The 16,266-nt window shown below is 43.6% G+C and overlaps 1 protein-coding gene across 1 annotated transcript in view; it reads left to right on the forward strand.

Moving 5' to 3' along the window:
* Window positions 1-16,266, forward strand: part of LOC111064836 (connectin) — a 143,127-nt gene that overhangs the window by 15,045 nt on the left and 111,816 nt on the right. The window contains exon 2 of the mRNA XM_041594061.1: window positions 14,799-14,831. The gene's annotated coding sequence lies outside the window, so the exon portion shown is untranslated. The remainder of the gene's footprint in view (window positions 1-14,798; window positions 14,832-16,266) is intronic.

Consider the following 16,266-nt stretch of genomic DNA (forward strand, 5'->3'; position numbering starts at 1 on the left):
GCTTTTGCTCGTGTTATTTCAGCGAAAAAGCGCATAAAAACAAAAGGCAACCGAAAATATAACCAGAAAATAAGTTAAGCTTTGACTGGAATCAGCTTTTAATGCCCCAAAATGGTATTTCTTTGAAGGATTACTTTATATCTGTGAAAGATTCCTAAAAATGGAAAATGTGAATTTTTAAAATGATTTAATTTAAATGAAATATTTAAGCACAATTTCTGTATGGATTTTCCTGTGCTTTTGCTGCCTTTTTTAATCCACTCCCCAAAAAAGAGAATCGAAAACCAATTTAAATTTTGAGACTACTTTGACACGCTTTAAGGAAACTTTATACAGATTTTCCCAGCGCCTGTCTTCTCCCTCTCCCCGTTCACACCCTCTCTGTCACTCATTTGTGTGGCACCCTGAGGCGACAAATGCAAAATACATAATCCAAATATCGCGTACAGGCCGCATCGCCGCGTTTTGCTAATTATCGAAAAAGCCCCCGCTTTGACAGGCTTACGATTGAGGTATGTGGCAGGGAGCCGCAGGAACTGAAAAAGCGGAGATTTTTCTTTACGAATTTTACGCTCAAGAACAGCCAAAACAACTGCCAGAAGCCTGAAAACTAAAAGTGCATTCATGCACGGCAAAACAGAAGGAATGGCAAACAAGTTGCTCGACTAAATGTCGAAATGAATAAATGGATGTGCATTCGTTTCAAGTTTTCAATTATGTTTAATTGGAGAGACGCTTAAAGAACCCAAAAGATGGAGAAGTGCTGCTCCTTCTTTGAGTACTGATGGGGCGCTTGAAGATGTGCTCCTCCTTTGAGATGTGCTGGTTGGGTGCTGTGCAGAGGGGAGGGCTAATCAGTAGAGCAGTAGAGCAGCTGCCGCCTTCTACTCTTGGTTGGGGTGGGGTTGGGGGTCAAAACGCTTTGGGTCAGACAAACATCAATAAATTAGAAAATGAATAAATAAATAAGCTTCGAGCCATGGCCCAAACGCACACACACACACACTGACATACACAGGAAGCTGCTGCTGTGGGGCTTCTGGCAAATAAATCACCACAATAAATCTTTGAAAGCGTCTGCCACCAACCCCCCTACCCCTGCTGTACACTCTTTGGCATACATTTTTCCACTATACATATATTTATGCTCATGCATGACATAAGTTTTGCTCCAAAGTGGATGATGCTTCTAGCAGCATCCAAGCAGCATCCCAGCCTTGCAAAAGCTGCTACTGCTGCAAAACTTTAAGGCAACTTCAGCAAGGGTGGGGCAACCACAGTAGCAGCAGTAGCAGCAACACCGCCACTCAATAAACGACAACTGCTACTGGGAGTGCGGAATCCTATTAATTTTCACAAATTTTGACTGGCAAAAGTTTCACAGACGACGGGAATCGGAGAGGAGGAGGCACTTGATGTTAAATGCCATTTAAAGACAAAAGGGATACACTTGAGGCGTGTCCTTAGCACAGCCTTCTCGATAGCAAAAAAGTTTCCATTGGAAAAGAAAGTTTTCCCCGCCTTCAAGTGTGGCGACGATAATCCTGACTTCCATACACACATCAAAATTTTCACATATTTTCGTTGAATTTTTCCCATTTATTTTCCTTTTGCTTTTATATATATTTATATATATGTATTTCAAAGCATTTTTTTTTTGCCAAAGAAAAGTGCATAAATAATTCCTTTACTTTCAGGAAAAATGTGTTGGGCGAAATTTACGAATTTCTTTTTCTAAATTCGTTTGCTGAAAAAATATAAGATTTACGGAAGCATTTTCTTGAAAAATACAAATATCTACGCTTTCTGTTAAATCATGTTCTTTGGTGGGGGCAAAAACCTTGTTGGATTTTCCCTGGCAACACTTTTTGGCAGCCGTCAAGCCGCAGCAGCCATTAGCTTAATTTGTTTAATTAATGAATTTGCTGTGGAAACTTTTACACAGATTTTGTCCTTTCCTTAGCCTTGGATGGCTGGGGCTGGGGCTGGGGTAGGGACAGTGGCTGCCTTTCCTTTTCAGTTTTCCTGTGTGTGCGTGAAGAGGCGTTTAAAGGCGTTGCAGATGCCTTTCGTTTCGGGTGGGATTTCTGTGCCTCATACACAAAATTAAGCAAATTAATCATACGCACTGGAGTGCCCCCAAAAGAGTGCCAAAGAGGGTGGCAGTGAGGCAGTCAGGCAGTCGACTGCACAGAGTAAATTTTGTATATTTTCCCACATTTAGTCTCTCTCTGCCGAATATGCACTCAATTGGAATTTATGTGATTTGTGTGCTTCAAGGACCTGTTTGGGTTATCAACAACACGGCAGGCGGCTCTGACTTTGGACTTTTGGCTTATACGAGTAGATAGAGAGAGAGCTGCCCGACTGGCTGCCACTGCCACTGCCTCTGCTTTTAGGTTCTTTAATTAGCAAACCTTCGAGAGGCAGAGGCAGAGGTAGCAGCCGTGTGGGTCTGTGTGTGTGTGTGGCAAAGTTTTAGGGCATTTTAATATTGTCATCATCATAATAATTGAAATAAAGCAGCAGCAGAACCTCCTCTAGGCATGGCAACGCTTTCTTTCTACGTCTAGGGGGCGTGTACCCCAAAACTCTCTGTCTCTGTCTCTCTCTCACTCTTTCCTTTTTGTTGGTTTCTCGTTTATAAATTTTGTGTGTGCTACTTTGCCACAACTTGTTGGGTGCTTCTACTTTTATTTTTTCTCTCGCTGGGTTTTCCATTTTTATTCTGCGGCACTTTGTGTGTGCTACTTTTTGGCCCCTGCATTTACCTTTTATAAGCGGCTTTGCCCAATTTGCGTAGGTGCAAGGTGGCGTGCGTTGCGGGGGGTTTATGGTTGGTTCAGTGGGAGCATGCCACACGGCATGCGTTGGTGCGATTCTAGCCTTTCGGCGGCCACTCGCCACACTGCTGTTGCCCCCTGTTATCATTTATGGCTTAAACCTTTGGCTAGACCTTACATTCGTTGTTTGCAGTGATGTTGGCTAATTGTGTCCAGGCCCTAAAGCGCTTTACGCTTAAGCCATCAAGTAATTAACAAGAGCCCTGCATTTGAAGCATACAAGCTAATGGGGATGCTAAGGACTGAGCCCGACAAAAGGCAACTCTGAAAATCCCCAGACTTAATTATTTTTCCCTTGTTTAAACCAAGACTTCTGTCTGATTGATATTCTAGTATATTTTGTGTAACAATAAAATTCTTAAGACGAATACCGAATACAGTTGTGCTTCAATCTTTGATTTCCATCGATCAGCAGGCAAGAGAGGGCGTAGAAAACCGTAAAGTCAAAGAGTACTCATGGACTCTTCGGAACGCGTCTTCGTACTTTTGGAGTAACAATCAAATCATGTCGGGTACGAAGAAAAGCTGAAGCTAAAAAACTGTTAAGCATAACTGATCGCATAAGCCAGATCCGCGTCAAAGCCATGCCCTCGATCATCAGCAAAAGGGAGCGAAAGAGAGAAAGAGCAACGGTTAAAAGCTCTCGCATATACAAATCCCATGTCTTGGCTGGTAGCTACCTTTGTTGCTTTTGCTTTTGTTTCGGTTGTTTATTTGGCCATATGCAGACATAAGGGCGTTGGGCAGCGCTACTCACCTTCTCCTCCGCAACGCTGCTGTTCCTTTTGCTCTTCCTCTGCCGCCCTGCCGCTGCCATAACCATAAATCCAAATGCGCGAAATGTAAGCAAAGAAACTTACAAGTAAATTTCGTTGGCTCTACTGTTGACTTGTTGTCTGTGTTTCTATTCTGTTTTCATTTTGCTGCCTCTCTTTCTCTCTATCTCCCTTTGGTTGTGTGTGGGAGTGCTTAGTCCTGATATATCACTTACTGTTACTACCCCTCACCCACTATGGCTGCTGTTGCTGCTCTTCCTTTTTGGGCAATGCTCGCATTAAAAGTTCATTGCTTGCGCATAAAGTACATCAAAAGCTTTGCGTACGTAAATAACCGCAGTTTGAGTTTTGTCGCTTGTCGTTGCAGCCATTAAACTCACACTCAAATATATACATACACACACATTTAAAGCTGTATCTGTGTGTGTGTGTGTGTATTGGTATATTATGCAAATCCCAAGTTTTGTTTTGGTTGAGCGGCTCGTAAAAACTTTTTTTGGGTTGTCCGCACGTTTGTCCGCTCGGTTTGATAGTGTGATTCCTGTTCCTGTTGTTGTTGTTGTTTTTGTCGGGTCAAATCGAAATTTAACATTTTGTTGCTGTGTGGCAACACATTAGCGTATAAATAATGACATCTACTGGCATTTAAATTCTACTGGAAATTGCTTACTCTGCCGTTAGTTTGTATTCGAAAATTACAACCCATACTTGCATACATATGTATGGGAATAGATAGATAGTATCTGTAATAATAAATCTATTTGTCCAACAGAACTGTTTGAATCAGAAAATGAGGAGGCATCGATGGGATAGGAGTACAAGTGGAATTAGAAGAGACTTTGCAGTGGGTTTATTTTAATTGATTTTGCTGGAGAAAGTGATTAGGAAATTAAATTTGTCATTCACAGGGCAGATGCTATAAGAATTATATATTTTAGAATGCATATACTATGACTAAATCATTATTATAGACAGAATTAACAAACAAAATTGTCGCTCACTTGACTTTTACTTTGTTTTACCTTCAGAAAGAAATTTCCTCTGCAGTTTTGAATTTATAGAATTTTTTTGAATTATTTTAAGCAGCCGAAAATGGTGCCCTGTGTTGGTTTTTTTTGTTTGCCTGGAGGCACTGCGTCAGCCACACACCTGACTTTTCGCTCTTGCCACTTAACTGAGGATCCATTATCGAAGAGCAGGCTAAACCACAGCTAATAGCATCCATTAATTCATAGCCACACCCCTCCTACACTTGACTATGTTTCAAGCTAAAAAAAAAAGAACGTGGTCGCTATAATCAGTGTCTCTTCTTTGAGGCTTCTATGCCGCACACACACACACACACACACATGTGGACCATCCTCCATTTGCATCTGCTGCGGCGAGTGCCTAATTAATTGCCACCGCGCTGAAAATATTATTTTTAATTGTGTGTTTATGCACACACAGAGGGGGAGCAGAGATAGAAAAGGAGTAGAGGCTCAGCTATAGAGTAGCATGCAGCATGTAGCATGTAGCACTTTAGAAGCTGGTGGTGGCTGCCAGCCAAAAAGCCATTCCCAGATCTCTCTCGCTCTCTCTCCCTCTCTTTCTCTCTGCCAACTGATGCGACTGCTGGCTCAGAAATCTAAACACAAACAGATATACAAATACATAATCAACACACACAGACAGATATACACACACACACACACACACACGGCTGGCATATTTATGAAAATTATCCTTTCGCTTGTGGCTTTTTAAGATGCTCATAATTTATATTTAAGTTGAGTTTAGGATGTCGCCAGGCAACGCCGGAGCCAACATTTCGCTGTTTTATGATGCCACACGCACAGATACACTCACAAACACACACACACACACACACACAGATACAACCACATCGCATATATGATGGTTCGTGTTCCGTGTTTAATGGCGGAAGCTGTTTAGTGTCATGGCCTGCATCATAAATCTCTGCTGCCACACTGCCTTTTGCCTCCCTGCTCCTGCTACTGCCACTCCTGCTGCTACTGCTGCTGCTGCTTCCTCCTGTCTCTCTGCTTCTACCTTTGAAAGTGTCAAAGGGTGTTCAGGCGGCATCCGACTGTGATGCTGCTTTTAATTGGTTATCAAAGGCGACCAAATAAACCTGAATCATCGCCCCCCGCCCCGCCCAAAGGCTCTCCTGCTGCCTGCTTCGTGCAGCAGCGATCAAATATTTAACCAACGCCCAGCGAAAAGCGGAAAGATTTTTGGCCAAACGACGAAACTGATGATGGCTGACCAGGCCGAGGCTGTGGCCCAAAGTCAACGGCATTGGATGGGGAGTGGGAGTGGGAGTGGCAGTGGCAGTGGCTGGATCCGAGGCCATTAAATAAACGCAACGCAGCGCAGCGTTTCAAGTGGTTTTCCCCAAAGTAATTTCCACTTTGAGCCACCAGAAGGATGGCGAATGGCGTTTGCATCTTTAGAGGCGCCACGCAAAACACAGAGTGAGAGAGTGGGATGGCTATAGGGAGTGTGAACGGAGTGGAGGGGAGATGAGCGCCTCCTGACAGGATATGAGTATTTAAATTTATCGCAGTTGTCGTCGTGGTCGTCGAGTGTTCGATGTTTGTGCGGGGTTGGGTTTTGTGTGTACATAAATTAAGGCTTCCCATTGGAGGAGGCCCCGTCTTGGCACTAGGAACGGCAGTGGCAAGGAGTGCTCCGAGGCTCTGAGGCATGGCTGTTCTTCCTGGCTGTAATTGAGTGCCATGTGGCACCCAGAATTGCAGTCCAATGCTCAAAAGTTGTTTAAATATTCGCTTGATTCGTTTTATTGATGGTTTAACAGTGCTGGGCAGTGGAGAGGGGGAAGGCTTGAGTCACAGTTACAGTTACAGGCTTCAATGGGTTAATTCCATTTCGGACACATCAAACAAACGGCAGCGACCCAAAGAATGGGAAATCGGAATGGGGAATGTAGAATGTTGAATGGGAAAGGTGGGGTGGAATTGCCCCTTTCTCGTGGGTATATTTGTGTGTGCCTTAAATGAAATTCCAGCAATCAACGCTAAGCGGATCAATTCGTGAATAGTTCGAGTGTGAATGTGTGAGTTTTTTTGTATGAATGAATGTGAGTGTATGAGTGTAAGCATTGAGTGCTGCTGCGCTTTTTGCCTGCTGCTGCTGCTCCTCCTCCTCCTCCTTTGGTTGTATTTGCTTTTTGTCTTTTACTTTGCCTGTCTGTCTCTCTGTCTGTCTGTCTTTGTTTCTCTGTCCCTGTCCCTGTTCCTGTCTCTTGCTGTGTCTTTGTCTGTCTCTGTCGGTGTCCCTTTGTTGTCTTTTTGTTGTTGTTCTGTTATACCTTTTGCGAATGAAGGGTATGATGGAATGAAGCTATAATTGGATATTCTCGTTGCATAGTCGCAATATTTCCTCAACTTTTAAAGATACTTTTATATAGACAGGGTTTTATCTTGCAGTTTTTATAACAGTCTCCTGCCTTAGCTAAGTTGCATATTTTAGGGTATTTTATGATTCGTGTCCCCCAAATCAGAGACGTTTCCTTTTCCTTCCCTTCTTTTGTTTTCTTTTTGCTGTAATTTGCATTTGCACAGCAAAACTTTAGCTTAATGAAATAAGTAGAGTAATCGATGCGATTGTTGTTCCTTTTTGCTGCTGTTGCTGTAACTTAAGCTAAGCGCCCCATGGCCCATGGCCCATGCCACTTGGCCCACTGCCACCCCTTTGCTTCCTCCTGCCTCATGGTTTCTCGTACACGTCCTCGTCCTCGTCTGTTGTGTATTTGTTCAAGTGTCGTATCGGTTGCGGCTCTGCGGCTTGGCCTCCACCAGAATGCCTTCGAATGAGACTATCTCTCTGTCTCTCTGTATGTGTGTGTATCTGCGGTTGGAAAAACGGCAATTCAATTAATTTTCGCTGCTGCTTAAAGCCCGTAATGAGCATTTAAATTGCTTTCCGAATGTGGGTGGTTTCTGCGGTGCTGCAGAGCCCAGCAACTGTCCATAAAAGCGAGGCATTGAAATACCATTTTGAGTCGGCTTCCATTAACCAATGAGATGCACACTCACCGCGCCAAAATATACAAAGAACCAACCTAAAACTCAAATTTTTTATGACTAATTTTTGTATTACTTAAACACTTTTTTCTGTGACAAATCCCTCAATCAAAGAGAAACTACATACCCAGTGATAGATGTGGCCGAACACACCCTTGTTGAATGTAATCCCTTTGCCACAAATCAGACAACCAGTTGACCAATCAAGAGGGAGAGGGAGAGCAACCCATAATTGTCAAAGAGGCAAACTGTTGATCAGCATAATCCCCATCCTCCTGCCCCCTCACCGCATCATGTGACACCTGTCAATGGGTGGCAAAAAAGGAGAAAAAAGTTCCTCTATTGGACTCCAAAGATTTATGTGATGTGCCTTCGATGCGAGGGAATCCATTAAGTCAAAGCTGCTGCGGCTGCTTCGACTGGTCGCTAAAGCAGTGGTGGGTGGTGGTGGGGGGTCTGATTGGGTGGGGAGATGGAGTGGACCTCACGCATACATAACCTTTTAACATTTATTGAAGTTTATTTGGGGTCTGCTGGCATTCTCCTTGAATGCCTGTTGTGGCTTTCATTTGGTATGCGTTGAATGAGGCATTTGCCATTACTCAATAGCCGCACAAGCACCACACAGCTACAGCTACAGATACGGGGGATACAGATACAAATGTATCTGCGCGTGTGTGTGTGTGTGTGTGTGTGTGGTGGGATTGTCAACAAATTAATCAATGTTTATTTGCTAAGTAAGTTCGCCCTTAAGGCGTCGGACAAACCAGTTATCCTACAGAGAGGAGCACAAGAGTCGACTCCCCTCCCCTCGCCCCCTCGCGAGCGTCGATGGTTTGTTTCCTTTTGCCATTTCCTACTTCCGGCCCATGCGTGTGCTCTCTCCCGCTCCCGCTCCCGCTCTCGCTCCCTTCTGCCTTCTGTATGCTTTTGTTGCCTTTGTATTTGTGTAACTAATCGCGTTAATAGAGTGGATAATGTGCCGCCAGGTAGTAGCCGAGGCCGCAGCGCCTTGGAGCCAAAGGCCTTTGGTAGAATCGGAGGCGATGCCAATGCATTGAAAGTGTTTTCCTTTTGTGCCCTGCCGCTGCCCTGTCCCTGCCCAAGCACCAGCACCAGCCCCTCTTTGTGTTTGTATTTGTGTTTGTTCGAGTGGCTGAGTGTGTGTGTGTGTGTGTGTTCGGGTCTGATTAGGCGCTGTTTAACGCTTTTGTTGGCCCTATTGCGTCTCTTGTTGCTGTGGGGGCTTTTAAGTGTCATTTGATTGGTTTAATTGGGGCGTATGCGTAATATTCAATTTAGACAAATTACAGAGCAGGTCGTTCCACACTCTTACGGAGGCGCACTCTTTGTGTGTGGGGGCGTGAATATGTACAAATTATTCACCCTTGAATCAAATGAATAATTAATTAAATAGTTCAAGTTTTTCAGGTCTGTGCATGCAACAAAATGGTCATGAAAATACAGAATAAATGTAAATATTCATGTGCAGGAAACTCCGCTAAAACACAGCACTTTTCCAATGCATTTTCCTTGGATTTTCACGCTCTTTTGGTTTCCACTTCAATTCGAATGCTCATTTGGTTAGCCAAAGTTCTTTGTTTGCAAATCTCAGGGCACTGGAAAATGCAAAATCCGTAATACACGGGGGCAATGGCAATCGATGGCGCGTGTTCGAGTGTGTGTCTCTGCCACAAATGGGCATCCAATGATGCAGCAACATTGTCAAAGCAATCGTAACAAATGAAGTCAACAGTCTGGCTTGTTGTGGTTTACTTTTTTTCTGCTGCTGCTGTTGCTGCTGCTGCTGCAACTTGAAATGCAACACTCCATGGCCGCAAAGGAGGATCGTCCAACACACATTACTAATATGACACGGCTTTCCCACACACACACACACACACACACGGGCTGGTGCTGCTGTCACGACAGCAACAGCAAAAGCGACCGCGACATCCCACAGTTGCTGTTTGCAGCTCGAGTTGCTCGAGCTTCAAGTGCCCCCTACGCCGTGGCATGTGTGAATTTATGGCATGGAACACGGAAATACGAGCCGGATGACGATGACGGGCGTCAATTGCAGTGTATGGCATGGGGGGGGGGCGTCATGCAATGGCGCTGATTATGAAATGCGTCTCATTAAAAGGAGAAAACCTCAGTCTGCAACAGACGCCCTGCTACTGTTACCCTTTTGCCTCTCGTATTCCTCCCGCCTCCCGCCTCCTGCCCTGTCTGTCTGACCCAATTCCCGTTTGGGCCAGAGAGCCTCATAAAGTTTTGCCACTCTCCTGTCCCTGGTGCAGGGACAGGGACAGCTGTCACAGTATCTCCATACCCACAAATATTTTGATATGCAGCAACAGCAGTAGCATCAGCAGCTCATCTGCTGGTGGTTTGCTGTTTAGGAAAAATCCCAAGCACAAATTGACAACATACACTTTTGCCACAATATTTTTACATCTGCCATCAAGAGAAGAGAGCAGGGGGGCGCATGTGGACGTAGCAGGGAATGTGTGGCCAAGAGGACACTCCAAATATTTGGTTGGCCCATATAGTAATTGTGGCCCATGTGGTTTATGGCTAATTTTCGAGGGGTTTTTCCATGTCTGTGTGTGTGTGTGTGTGTCATGAGGGGCAGGTTCTCCAGTGAGTTTTCGCAATTAAAATTCATGGATCCACACAGATTTGTTCTGAGGTTTGTTCTGGTTGGACATTCATTTCAACATTCAAAAACATTCATGGACAGAGTCCTCCACACAAAAGAATTGCTAATGAAAAACATTTTTTTAAATAAATGTACATACATACATATGTATGTATGTGTGTAAATATGTATGTAATCCCCGCCGCCTCTTCCCATCAAAAAGCTTTTGACAGCTGTTGCCATGGCTCTGAAACTGGGGACCTTTTATGTTACCGTACCTGGTTACATGTTGAGTTTTAGGGTATGTTTTGAAGTCGGTGTGGGAGTAAATTTAGCAAGTAGCGTTTGGCAATGAGGGTATGTTTTGCTGAGAGGGGCCCTTAATGCAGTATGCGTTTGCCGCCGAGATGAGTTATGGCGGGTGATGAGAAGCAGGTGAAACGAATCGTGCATTCACACCAAGCAAAGTCTGCACCGAAGACATGATCAGACATGTTCATGAAGTCGAAGCAGCACAGAGAGCGAGAGAGCGAGTTCGCCTATAAGCAGCGCAGCGGCAAAGAACAGACGCAGTAGAAACGCAGATCTCTCATAAAAAAAAAAGCAGTACAGTGTTTGCGCTCAGCAGCAATGGCTGCGTCAGCTTCAGCTTCAGCAGCGGATCTACCATCAGTAACAGGGGTAAGGGATAGGTTTATGGGCCTGCAGTATTCTTTTTGCTATAAATTCTCATAAGAAAGTCTCTCTTTTGTCATTATTGCGCTCTTATTTCTTCCAGCAGGGTATCCGTAAAGTCGAAATGTCCCTCTACTTGTGTTGTAACTTGTTTCTTCTGCTGGTTTTTGCCTGCCCCAAAGACTGCTTTGCATGTTAATCTGCGGCAGGGCCCTGGGCCTGGGAGGGCGCTCTCAGGCAATGACCTAATTCTGTCAACAAAATATCAAAAGACACCAGTCAAAGATACATATGAGCTCACCCCCGTACACACACACACCCAGATATAATCATGGTGGCAGTGTGAGTGTGTGTGTGTGTGTGTGTGTGGGCTTACGAGGGATCCAGGAGCAACAGAACAGAACCAGCAACAGAACCAGTGAAAAAACAACAGTCAGCACGGGCTAGGGGCTAAAAGGCTAGTCACCAGGCAGCACCACAGGACTCCGCTTCCCCTGGCCATTTAACACTTTCATATTTCGTAGTCCTCGGTCTCGTCGTCGTCGCCAGGTTGTTTACCGCCTCCGGGGCCCGACTTTTACTTTGCATAGCAGCTAAGCAGCAGAGGGGCGGATCGGATCCCACCAGAATCCGCACGTTTATACACTTTGCCAGGCTGGTGCCTCTGCCTCAGTCGCTGCCATATTTGTGTCTCCCCGGGTGCCCATTCCTGGGAGCCGCCGGTAGGGTAAGCTGTACCCCCTTCCGCATTTTGTTTCGACTTGGAACGTGGCAAACAATTTATCAAACAAAATATGCACTTGAAATGCACGTAGCTCTCTACAGCATTCCTTGCCTCCCCTTTGCCTCCCTCTCCTTGCACTGCAGTGCATTTTTATTCAATTTTTCGGGAACCTTCCTCCCTATTTCACCAACCCTGGAACCAACCATCCTCCCGCATATCGTGAGTTTTTCGGTGATAAAGTGCGCCACTGAAATGAATTCGTAAGTGCCAGGGGACCGGGTACCGGGAACCGGAGACCTCGTTCCCATTTGGGCCAACAAATTTATGGCCAACGATTCTTCCGGCGGAGGCCTCTGGACTCTGACTGAGAACGAGAACTACATGGTTTTTAAAGTGAAAGGATCATGAGAGAGATGTGATGGGATGTTCTTTTTAACTTCAGGGTGCAACCTACCTCCCTATTTGCGTTGCATTCTATTTTTGGGGCGAGACTTTTTGCTGTTTATTTAGCATATAACAAGAACGTGAACTTTCAGTTTCGCTGCCAATTAAAACTTAAACTATTCTATTTAGATTTTGTCAAATGGTTCGTTGACATGCAACCCCGAGCCACGCCTACGGGCCTAGAACGCCGCCAGGGAGAGAAGAGCTTTCTTTTGTTTTCATACTGTTCTCATCCCACCACAACTATTCCCACTAAAACTGTTCCAACTTTAAATGTCCCTCCTGCTAAGCAGTTCCTATTAAAACTGTTCCCACTTAAAGAATATCTATCTTTTTCGCTGTGCAAAATAAGAGTTCGAGGACTCTCCGCAATATTTTACTCTTCTACAAATAAGAGCCCGCTTTAAGCAATCCCTTAACTGTGTTCCACTTATCCCTTGCCTACTTTCAGTGCTCTCCATTAATCCCAGGCCCCCGCACTTTATCGATTTTCTTTGCCCGACTAATGCAAACCGATAAATCTGCTGAATGAGCCGATTTGTAGGTAGACAACGTTTACGTTTGTCTCCTCGCAGCTGGGACCCCACACACACATATAGGATAGCAGAACCTACCACTCCAATCAACTCCATTCGGCTGACAAAATGGGGCCTAATGTCCCTCCCCCAACCCCCCGCGCACATTCAGTCGGAACCGTAATGAACTGTTGCTATTGTTTGTTATTAGTTTTTATGGCTGTTGCTTCTGGCATTGCTATTGCCGCAAGGTTCCACCCATCAGAAGCGCCCCTCCCAGTGGCATATTTTTCGTGGAGGCAGGGGAAATGTAATTTGTCTCCATTTTTATCATTAAAATAACAATTAAAGCTTTTGTGTGGTGCATGGTTGTGGCATGGCCCCATGTCCTCTGCTGTGAATGTGTGCCGCATTTGCGGTCTATATATCATTATGAGTGCTGCACACACACACACACACACACACACACACACAAACAAACATGTGGCATGTAGTAGTTTTATTGCTTGTAAACATTCGTACTTATTGTTAGATGAAAATTACATGCCTATGGGTCCACTTTTCCGCCTGCTACGGATGCGTGGGCATGGACTGGTGGCATGGATGAGTCAATAGTCAATCAATATTAGTTAATATGATTATGGTGGTGGGGGGGCACACTGGACACACACTATTACTAATGTTAATGAAGTTAATCAACTGCGATGACAACATTATGGGGCTTCCATTCAACTTTATGGCTCTCTAGAGATGGTTCCATTTTACACATACAACTGGCCTTAGCAGCCATTAGTTTTGCATGTTCACAATGCATAAACATACAGATACATATGTATATGTGTATGGATATCTATGCAGCTATTGTATCTACCGCATCCAAAGGGGCTGGGGGATGGGAAGGTGTATCAAAGATTGAGGACAGGCTTTTGACCAACATGAAAATGCTTTATGGCAATTAAAAAGGTAATACATCAAATGAAAAATGCACAATGCAACATGCATGCATGTACTACAACGTTTTTCATTTATTTTTTATTGAAAAATCCCATCTAAAAAGACAGAAAAAAGAGTGAGAAACAATTGGAACTGACATGAGCGGTAATTTTTGGTACAACAATCGACCGGACTATCAACATTAAAGTGTTTGAATTGTCAATTTGCAGGTTAAAGGCAATTGGAATGCCGAATGTCAAACACCTGTACACACAATCCACTGCTTTCCACTTCACTCTTCACCACGCTCTCTCTCCCACTCTCTCTTTCTCTCTCGCTTCAATACAAACAAAACAAAAAATAAAGAGAGTGCCGGATTTTTTTGGGGGTCAGATGACATTTAAATGACATACAAATTTGCAATCGTACAAAATATACAAAAGTATTTGTGTAATACATACGATAAGCTCCCACTCATTGATCCACTTGCAACAGTCCCCCTACTTGCCCCCTACTTGCCCCCTCCTTGCCAGCACTTAACCCTTCGTGTGGGAGGTGGGGCCGCTGTCCAGCGCAATTTTGGCAAACTTTCAGCTATCCGACGCCATGTTGGAAAATATACGATTCGATTTCGATGCATAGACGATTGGACACCGTCTAAACAAATGAAACGCGTGTTCAAGTGTGTGTGTGTGTGTGGCTGTGTATGTGTGTGTTGAGAGTGTGTGCTGAATAAATACGAGGCACAGATAGAGAGAGAGAGTGACAGAGGGACAAAGCGAGGACAGTTAGAGACTGTAGACAGACAGAAATGGAAACATAACAGACACAGGAGTACATATATGTACATTGTACATATCTAAGTACATATGTTTGTACATTCTACATAAATATGTGTATGTTAATTTGAATAATTTGAATAGCAATTAGAAGTACAGTCAGCGACTGATTAGACAAGCAGTGGATTAATGAAGCAGTGGATTAATGAAGCAGTGTCTGAAAGAAGCAATCAATACATGAATAAAGCATGTCCTTACGTATTTCAGTGCTTTTTTAACCTATGTAATATTGTACTACAAAGCCAAACATAATTACCTAAGACTCGAATAAAGATCATCGATTTATTCGGATGTTCATTTCATTCCACTTTCCCTAAGCCAAACCAATTAAAATAAAGGAATATTTCTCTTTACAGATTTGCTTGAAAGACAACACCCAAAGTGCGAAGGTAAGCTTACAAAATTTGTTGCTCATCTATGTATCTCTTATTTTTTGGGCTGGGCTCATTTGTTGGGTTTTGGTTACCATTCCGGAATTGAATTCGAATTTGATTGCAATTTGTGCAATATCAATATGCAATATGCTTTGCAATAAATCACATTCAAGTCCAAGCCGCCTTTGTTCAACAATATCTTCTTTATTTTCATTCTGAATGTCTTTTTTTGAATTTGAATTTTGAATTTGAGAATCTGAACGGTGTGTGTGGGTGTTTGTGTTTGCCTGATGAGTGCTCTGCCAGGATTTGTTCTGCTTGTATTTGCAATTGATTTTAAAAATGCCAAACAAATTTAGTAAACAACAAACCAATCCAAACAGAAACCTAAAACCCAAATAAATCAAAGGATTGCCTGAATCGATTGGAAATGCAATATGATAAGAAAATTGTATCATAAAATGTTTTTCTTCGATAAATTTATGTCTGGCAGCTGAATTCCCCGAACAACCTTTTAACCGAAAGGAGAGCAAAGCTCTTAACAGGCAGAGAGGCTGCTGAGTTTCAAAATGTTTGTTAATTAGTCAACTTGATAAGGGAAAAAACAAGTGAGGGGCGGACAGTGTAGAGTCTTCCCATTAGATACACGTGCGGGGGAGGTCGGGTACGGCAAAAAGTACAACTCTTTGTAATGCAAATCGTTACGCAAATGTTTCCCGAGAAAAATATGAAATGAAGTCATCCCTTCTGCACACCCCGCCTCCCCCGCTGCCGCCGTGCCACTCAGCTGTGTATCCCACACACAGAGAATGAAGAGAAAGGGGTTATGCAAAGTCAAGCAACCTGAAAAAGACACATTTGTGATGCAAATTTGACTCCTGCTCATGCCTCCTTCTCATGGCCCCTTTTTTGGATAGCTCCTCCTCCAATCTGCCTTGCCATGGCAACGTGTAAATCAGGCTAAGTACGTGGTCTTTTGGTCTTTTACCTGCCATCGCGATGGCATCGCCTGGGTGCTGGTGCCACCCGAAAAAATATGCAACAATTTTTTTGCCTCTGCTCCAACGCTATGTTTGCCCAACTTTTGCTAGAGGTTTCTCTATAATTTTAATGTGGATATAATGATTATATCAAGCTTTTTGGAACCGAGAAAGAAAAGTTAAAAGAAAAGTTTCACATCAATGAACGAATACAGTTTTTGTGATGAAAGCTCAACCAAAATGTCAGAAACGTTGTATTAATTTTATCGTTTTATGCTTCTGGTATGTATTGATCAATTTCTAATATTTATATAATTTTAATTCAAAGACCAATGATTTTTTAAAATAATTTTATCGAGGTTTTCTTTTTAATTTTCGATGATTTTCTAGTATTTTCTACCAGAGAAACAAAGAACCTGCAAGGGTATCGTAAGATTCGTTGCTCAAAATATCAATTTGTTGGCCAGTTT

Source organism: Drosophila obscura, unplaced genomic scaffold (genome assembly GCF_018151105.1).
Source record: "Drosophila obscura isolate BZ-5 IFL unplaced genomic scaffold, ASM1815110v1 contig_208, whole genome shotgun sequence".
Classification (NCBI taxonomy): domain Eukaryota; kingdom Metazoa; phylum Arthropoda; class Insecta; order Diptera; family Drosophilidae; genus Drosophila; species Drosophila obscura.